The sequence below is a fragment of the Arvicanthis niloticus genome, chromosome X (genome assembly GCF_011762505.2).
Source record: "Arvicanthis niloticus isolate mArvNil1 chromosome X, mArvNil1.pat.X, whole genome shotgun sequence".
NCBI lineage: Eukaryota > Metazoa > Chordata > Mammalia > Rodentia > Muridae > Arvicanthis > Arvicanthis niloticus.
Genome location: NC_047679.1, coordinates 74513335 through 74522242, shown reverse-complemented (window position 1 = coordinate 74522242; position 8908 = coordinate 74513335). Strand labels below are relative to the sequence as shown.

The 8908-nt window shown below is 35.6% G+C and overlaps 1 pseudogene; it reads right to left on the bottom strand.

Annotated features, from left to right (window-relative positions):
* Positions 1 to 1147: 1147 nt before the first annotated feature.
* Positions 1148 to 3179, bottom strand: LOC117695472 (vigilin pseudogene; annotated as a pseudogene).
* Between the last annotated feature and the right edge of the window lie 5729 nt (positions 3180 to 8908).

Genomic DNA, 8908 nt, shown 5'->3' with positions numbered 1-8908 from the left:
AATGAGACATATAAAAGGTGAGAGGCAGACAGGAGAGTTCAGATCAATTTGGAGTAACAGAGATTCAGACACTAGGAATAGGAGTAGACATTAGATACTTGGACAGAGTACAACTTGGAACTAGGAATTAGGTTAAAGAGTACAACTTCTAGTAAAACTTGGAGTTAGTTATTAGTTATTAGGCATTTAGCCCTTGGAAGAAATAACTTGGAACTTGGAAGCAATAGGGACTAAGAACTAGGGACTAGGAACTCAAAACTAGAGACTTGGAGAGAAGAAGAGAGACTGAGGAATAAACAGGATTGAATCACACTCTGCCTTGTCGCCATTCCTCACATCCGTCCTCACTCTCTCTTGCCTAACCCCGACCTCGTGGAACAGAGCTGCTTGGGACAGTGCAGGACAATTGAGCCCCCAAGGCTTTTGGCAGTGTGGTTTCCAAAACTGACAGAATGGTCCGAGACACTTGGGCCTCCAAATGTGGGGCAGCTCGGGCCACAACAATTGTGTATGCCAAGAAGGGCATTGCTAAAAGGAGAATGATATACCTGTCTCCTGAGAGGCTCTGTAAGAGCCTGACAAATACAGAGGCAGATGCTTGCAGCCAACAATTGGGCTGAGCCCAGGGTCCCCAATGGAGTAGTCAGAGAAAGGACTGAAAAGAACAATAATACCAACCAACAAGATCCCACAGAGTTCCCAGGGACTAAACCACCAACCACCAACCAAGAAATACACAGGTAGGGACCCATGGCTCCAGGTACATATGTAGCAGAGGATGGTCTTGTCAGGCATTTCTAGCAGGAGTGGCCCTTGGTCTTTTGAAGCATTGGTGCTCCAGTGTAGGGAAATATATGGGTGAGAAAGCTTGAGTGAGCATGTGTGGGAACACCCTCATAGAAGCATGAGCAGGGGAATGGGATAGGGAGTTTCAAGGGGGAAATGTGGAAGGGAATAACATTTGAAATGTACATAAAGAAGACATCCAAAACAAAAATTTTAAAAAGGTGAGAAAAAACCATGTACACATAAATATATCAAAAACATACCTATAATCTCTTTGCTACATTAGTCAATAAATAATTTTTCATAGTTCTTTCATTTACCAGGTTGGAACAATTCATTTATTTTTAAATTATTATTTTTGTTATGGTCTCCAAGGATGAGTCTTAGGAAGTGTTTGTTGTTTCAATTTGGGGAAATCTTCAGAATCATTATTTTGAGAATTTGGGGTGGGTTTTGTACTATGAGGACCATCTTTTTTCCCAGCACTCTTAGGTGATTCCATGGTTATCTTGTAAAGACAGGTGTTCTTAAGACTCTCCAGTAGAGGGTCATAATTTCTGATAGCTGAAAGATAGTACTTCTCAAGATCAAGGATATGGTCAATTGCTTCCTGAACATTGTCAAGGAGTCCAATCACAGTGACATTAGTGTTCCAGGATCCTTTTGGTGGTAACCGGATGTCTACCTGGAATTGTTGGTTAATTTTATTGATTAGTTTTCCACCAAATCCAAAAATATTGTCACGTACCTGGTGGTTTATTGGGATTTCCCTAGAAACCGTTTTTTCTATCTTATGTAACATTCTCATTATTGCATCTTTAGCAGATAAAGTATTCTTCTTATAGCCAGTAATTGTGATTTGGTCTTGTATCTCACGGTTTGCTTTTTTTTGGAAATTGGATATTAACATCATGATCTTTGCAAATCTGAGCAATAAACAATCCCTTATGACCCGTAATCATGGAATGGTATTTTGCATCTAGAGTAAACATTAGCTTAAAGTTTCTTAGTGCTCGCTCTTCTATTTCTGTTTCTAAATCATTAATTTGCTTTTCTAATTTAATCTTGGTTTGCTTGACCTTTGCAGCAAGACCCATTATGTATACAATATCAAAATTGCCCGCATGTTGTGACACCTGCATATGAACATCAAATTCACTCATTATCTTCTTTATTCCACTTCCATTGTGACCAATGATGTAAGGGTGTAGGTGAGAGGGCACCTGGACTTCAGCAGTGAAAGGAATTAGATACTCAAGGGCATTCATGGCTGCTTTGCAATTTTCCATTTGACCTGAAATAAGTATGGTTTTATTTTTTCTTTGGTTACTAAAAACAAGTTGTTTAGTGCTCTTTCCCCACTTTTCTTTCTCAGTTTCCTGAGACACTGGATGCACATACATAGTTGGCTTTTCTTTGTCTGGAAATGCAAGTTGAACTTGGAAATCTCTAGCAATTTGCTGAACTTTGGAACACAGTGGTCCCATGAAAAATGTATAGAACTTTTGAGGAATAACATACTGTGTTGTGACATGGGATCCTAGGGGCTCGAAAATCTGTTGGATGTGTTTCTTTGCTGCTTCAACACAAGCTTTTTCGCCTTTCATTGTAACTCTAATGCTCTGTTTTCCTTCATATGTGAAGTTAATCATCATACCAGCATAGACTTCAGTCATTTCTCGTATAAGCTGCTCCCTTCTCATGATAAAATAATGGTGAAACTTGCGATTTATCAGTATGCTGTCCTCCACCACATACTCTAAGTCTTTCAACAAAAGATCTAGTACTTTTTGTACTTCTTTAACAGCTTCCTCTTTCCCTATGATCGTTACTAAATCCTGATTTTTACTTTTAAGACTAGGGAAAACAGCACGTGCCCCCAGTTTTACACATGTATCGGGAAGATTGCCACCATTCTTATTCTTGAGAAATCGATGATATTTTGACTTGACAGGGACAGCTACAGAGTAATTCTTGGCTTTCTCTTCCTCCATTAGTTGAAGAAACTTTTTCTTTACCTTTACAATATTTTCTGAAGGGCCCCTAATAACAACTTTTTGAAGATTTGATTTTCTTTTTGAAAAATAAATATTGAATCTTCCACATTCTTTCATCATTGTGTCAATCAAATTCTTCTTTGGACTGATAAGGGATCTATATAAACTAGAAGGAATAGAAAATTCAACTTGTATAGGTTTGATTGCAGCATTCTGCATTGTAAGAAACCAACTTCGAGATAACTCACAGTTTTCTGGTTTTCTGGTAACTGTACAATTCTGCAAATCCAAATTTGATAGAAAGTTATTACTCATGTTTGAATTTAAGGGCGTAACATGAGGCTCTATCAGTGAACACCTTTTTGGGTGCACAATGCAAGTTTTTTTCGATGTCATTGTTGAATTTCAAATAATTATCATCCAGATGTATTGCAGAGAAATTTTTTGTAGCCAATCTTGAAATCTCCTGTAGTTGCCTTTTTGCATATAATTCTAAGAAAAAATAAACACTTTAAATATACAGTCGTTCCTAAAAATTTTATAGATTTGAGATAATGAAATTATATTGTTATACTGTACCAATTTGGCAACAAATATATTTCTTTACCTACTGATATATTCTTAAGTGAGCAAAAGTTGCCCTCAAAATGTGAGGACTGTGAGGAAGCAGATACCTTTTTATCAAAAATTAAATCACTTTTTTATATTCTTTGATAGTCATAGAATGGCATTTCTTTTTCAAAATCCTGCTTTTTCACTTATTTTCTAGTGTCAGATATTGATTAAAAATCACATATGAAAAACCTGCAATTACCTAGTTGCTTTTTAATTGCAAAATAGAAAATAGGACTGATAGTATCAAACCTGCATTCGTAGCATCTGGCATTCTCCAAATAAACTTTGTGTTGGGGAAGTCAGAAAACAATAGTAATCAAAATCAATGAAAGGGTAATTTTAATAATAACAATGAGATAATTAGTTACCTTCATCTAGGTAATTTCTAGAGCTAATCGGTTACAAACCAATTTTCCTAGTTGTACTAAAATATAATCATCATCAATAAATTGATCCATACATGAAAGTCATATTACATCTAGAGTGTGTCAGTATCAGTCTAGTCCTTCAATTAACAAACAATACTTTTTATTTGAAATAAAAAGAGATGCTGTATTTACCAGGGTCTACATTTTTAACAGTTTAATTAAAGAATAACCCAGAAAATTCACACATTTCAAATCTGCAGTCCATAGATAATAATAAATTCAAAATTCTGGACAAATTTTACAACTCATGTTTATAATATTTCCATAATCTCACACATGTGACCATCATTCACAGGTAACTTTCATTTCTTCCATCACATATAGACAACAGAATTTTAGTTTCGATCTCTATGAATGTCTTACCTAAGAATTCATAAAAATAGTATCATATATCATGTAGTCTGTTGAATTTTAAGTCATTAGCTTCTTATTATTTTGAGGCTTATCCACACTAAAGTACAAAAAATATATTATTTTGTGGTATTGAATAAGACCTTTCTATTTAATAGGTACTTTAATTACTGTACTGACTCAATTAGCTTTCTTTATTCTACTACCAAGAGTAGAATTCTACAAACAAGTATTACTTCTTGTCATAGAGCTATATTTCCTTTTATTGTTCCTAATGTATTATAATTTAGATCCATACCTTTAAGATTCACAACTTTGAGTATTATATGACATTAAATAATTTCTTAAGAATACCTTCAAACTGCTGAGTTGCAATTTTTATATGCACTAGTTGATTATCACCACTTTCACACATCATAGTCAAATTGACCTTTCATTACATCCCTAGATTTTTCTCTTCTTGGATTAGTCTCTAATTTTTCATATGATATTTAATTTTGATATAGCTTACTAAGCACTTGGTGTCATCTTTTAGCTCTCCAGCCCTCATGTCATTTCATGTACCACATATAAAATGAGAGAATTACTATCAGTCTATGAACTTTTCTTTATACTTTATGATCTGAATTCCTAACATAAGCCAATACATCATCAAAGTAACAAACACTGAATGAAGCATAGTGCCCCAGCATTCTCTGGTCTATATTCTAAGAAGGAGAAAATATATTTTCCTTAAGTAGAATTAAATGTACATTTTCTTTAGCAATATCTAGTGGAATGTGATTGCAATTAAAACAAAGTAGAAACTCTTAAATAAAATTATATGAAATATCAAATAATTATTTTAACCTTGAAAAAGACTTATTATTACTTTCTTGTTCTCCACTTCAGTGATAACAGCTATTACCATTTTTTTTTTTAAGCAACACAATACACTACTGCTAATTTGGTCCAACTCTTCCTTGACTATTGTCCATACATTTGTCTTTCTGGACTTCAGTATATGATATGCCTATATCAGAATATTTTCAAGGATTTTTCCTCCAGTTTCTAGGTACTATTTTTCAGAACTCAACTCAAATGTCATCTCCAAAGAATGAATCTCTTGATTAGTATACATAAACTCCTAATTCTTATTTTTTTATTGTTTTTCTATTATCAATATTATTTAAGAGACATAAAGTCTTTATCTACTTACATCTTTCTCACAGACATTTATATCAAAAAGTTGGCTTACAAATTGTTGTATTTGAATACCCTGCTAGCCTTTGCAGTGCATTAAAACTACTGATAGTATACCTATCCAAATCTTAGATAACATAAAAAGAACCAATTCATGGGGAATTATAAGATAATATATGAATTATAAAATTAGTAAAACACATCACAGTCAGAATCTAAATGAGAAAATGGTATTGCCTGAGGAGCAGTGGGCTGTGAGAAGTAGCTGGGTGCTTGGTCGAGCATGAGCTTGGAATCCCAGGACCTAATTGGACAGCAGGAGTTCAGCTTTGTTTCCAGGCCCTGGTTCTTTCATTAAGCTTCAGCCCTCTAACAACCCCACCCACAGAGAGGTCTATGACCATCAGTCATGAGGAACAGTGCCTCAGGCTCTCCCACATGCAGATGAGGTATCTCTAAGCTCTCAGACCAAGCCAATAGGCATTATCTGCTGCCAGACCCTAACCCACCCTGAAAATGTATATAAGGGTTCTATTTAGGGGAAGAAAAGTGCTCATGAATCACCCTGGTGTCCCAGAGTTTCTGTCACAAGAGCTGTAACACTTGGGGAGAGACCTGCTCTCTTAGAACTGCCTGAAACATCAAGGTGCCTCTTTGCCAGCTACCTGGCTTCTTATCATCCCAGCCCAGGCCTGGAGCAGCTCAGCACAGAGAGACAGGTACAGAAGCTGGGAGTGACTGGTCAGCTACAGCAGCAGTAAGAGAGCAGAGGCAGAAGCAGGGGCAGACAATCTCCCCTCCCTGCTTGCACTCTGTGTCCTTTGGCCCAGACTTCCTGAATTAGGATGGGCCTGAGAACTACTGACAGTGGAGACACAGCCAGAGGCAGCACAGAGACAGTAGCAAACCCTCCCTGCTCTCACCCTGTCCCTAGCCTGGGACAGCCTCCAGAACAAGGGACCCACAATTGCCATTAAAAGAAAAATAACCCAGATTTTCCAATATTAAAGAAAGTATGTCTGAGTATCTATACTTTTACATCCTTCATCACATGAGCAAATAATAAAATGTAAAACCATATCCAGTGCTGACTTGAGCAATTCTTACTCTCAATTCCTGGACTTTGGTTATAGATTATGTAAATAATTTTTGAGATTATACACAGGTCATTGCTTCAACTCTTGAATTGGAATGGAAAGTTATATGTGCCACAGAAATTTTGACAATGTACCTCTAAGTTGAAAGTGTCATATTTTGGAGTTTATTGTAAATATATAATGAACCATGCATACTGTGGTGGTTTGCATATGCTTGGCCTAGGGAGTGGTATTATTAGGAAATATGGCCTTTTTGGTGTAGGTGTGGCCTTGCTGAAGTAAGTATATTACTGTAAAAATAAGATTTGATACTCTCTTCCTTGCAACATGGAGACCATCTTCTCTTGTTTGCTTTGGTAAAAGATGTAGACCTCTGAGTTCTTCCACCACCATACCTTCCTGGACACTGTCATGCTTACTGCCATGATAATAATAGATGGAAGCTCTGAACCTTTATGCCAGCCCCTAATAAATGTTGATATTTATAATAGTTGCCTTGGTCATGGTGTCTCTTCACAGCAACAAAAAAAATAAATAAACTTCTTTTTCTTTCTTTTATACTGATAAAAAACAAGTGCCAGGCTTTCTGCATGCCATAAAATCACTCTATTACTTGGTAATAGAAATAGTATAGAAATAGATAAAGCTACAAAGAACCAATAAAAATAGTTTATCTTTTGAAAAAAAATAAAGTGGATGTCCAAGTAACTTTCTTATTGTGATAAAACACCACAGCAAGAGAAAACTTTGAGAAGGAAAGGTTTGTTTTATCTTACAGTGCATACCACATTCATACCACTGAGTAGATACAGAATAGAAACTCAAGGCAAAAACCAGGATTCTTATTATCTTATGCATAAGCCAAGAAAAAACAATAATTACTGGTTTGGTGCCCATGTCTTACTAATCCTTTCATATAAAACTCAGGATCACTTGAACAACTTCCTCCTTTCAAGAGATCAGAACCACTAAGGTGAAATTTTTTATTTGATTGGACAATTAATATTGGTCTTAGGTTGCTGTGCTTAAGGAGAAATTAGCATCATTGAGGTCAAATATTTGGGTAAGTGTTTCAAAACATGGAAGCTAAGGTGCTGAGGGGACTAGAGGGTTAAATTACCCTGGGATTCAAACTATGTACTTTGCAGGAGTATCATAGTCAATTCTTTAGCCCCAACTGACATGTAGCACAGATTCTTAATTTAAAATATCAGATGGCAATACTACTTATAAAATAAAGATGTTGCAGCCTAGATATACTATGCTGAAGGCTTGTAAATAAATAGGGCTATTTATTAGTCCTGATAGTGAGAATTTACATAATTTTGTCTGATTACATTATCTTTCATCATTGTACACATACAGGTGCTAGAGCAGACTGGACATAGTAGGATATTTCTGTCCTCAAGATGGGAAATCCTTAGATCTGGATGGGCATAGTTAATTAGAATGAATATTTAAGGGCTATATCAGAACAGGAAATATAGACTGATGGCAAAGAATTGACTCTTATAGTGAACATCAGTTTATCAGTCATACAAAGGCATTTTCTCTATTTCATATTAATTTTTTTCCCATAAATATATGTGTGTGTATCAAGTTGAAAAAAAATCCAACAAAGAACAATTGGCAGATTATCAACTTGATACACAGACACACATCAATATTAAACTACACTTTCCTTTCATATTTATCTCCAAGATCTCACAGTAATTTGTAACAGTAATAGTCTTTAATATTAAAAGACCCAAAAACTCAACCTCTTTAAAATATCCAAAATCACTCTAAACACTACAGATTTCTCTAAATCTCCAAAGTGTGTTAACATTTGGGCTCCTTTAAAATCAACATACAATTTAAATACCTCCATATTAAAACAGGAAACAAGCACACAGTCACAGTCAAAAACAAAACAAAAGTTTAACAGTATAAAAAGTGAAGAATTATCCATGTTTTATTCACTTTTGATCTTCTGGTTTTCAAAGGACTTATGAAGCTCCATTTCTCCAGCTCTGCTATCCATAGCACACAGATCTTTTCTTTTAAGCTCACGGTGACTCCACTCCAACACCCATTTCTGCCCTAAGTAGTTATGTCTTTGTTGCAGTATCTCCAAAAATGTTCCACTGCAACTAGACTGGACCTTTGAGAGTAACCTACTGTAGACTCTCCATTGGGGTATTACCACTTCCAAGTGGTGCCAAGCCTCAACTTCTTTACAATACAGCTTTAGTCTAGGAGTGTCTACTGCAAATGAGGTTGCACCTTTACACAACTCAAAATCATAAGCACAAGGTTGGTACTACACACTGTGAACTAAATATTCATCATTCTTTAATCAAGGATTCACCTGTACAATCTTGCATACCAGTCAAAGTTACAGAAGCATTTAGATTTTATAAATTTGATTAACAAGAAAAAAAAAGCACAACTGATAAAGGTTTAGGCAAAT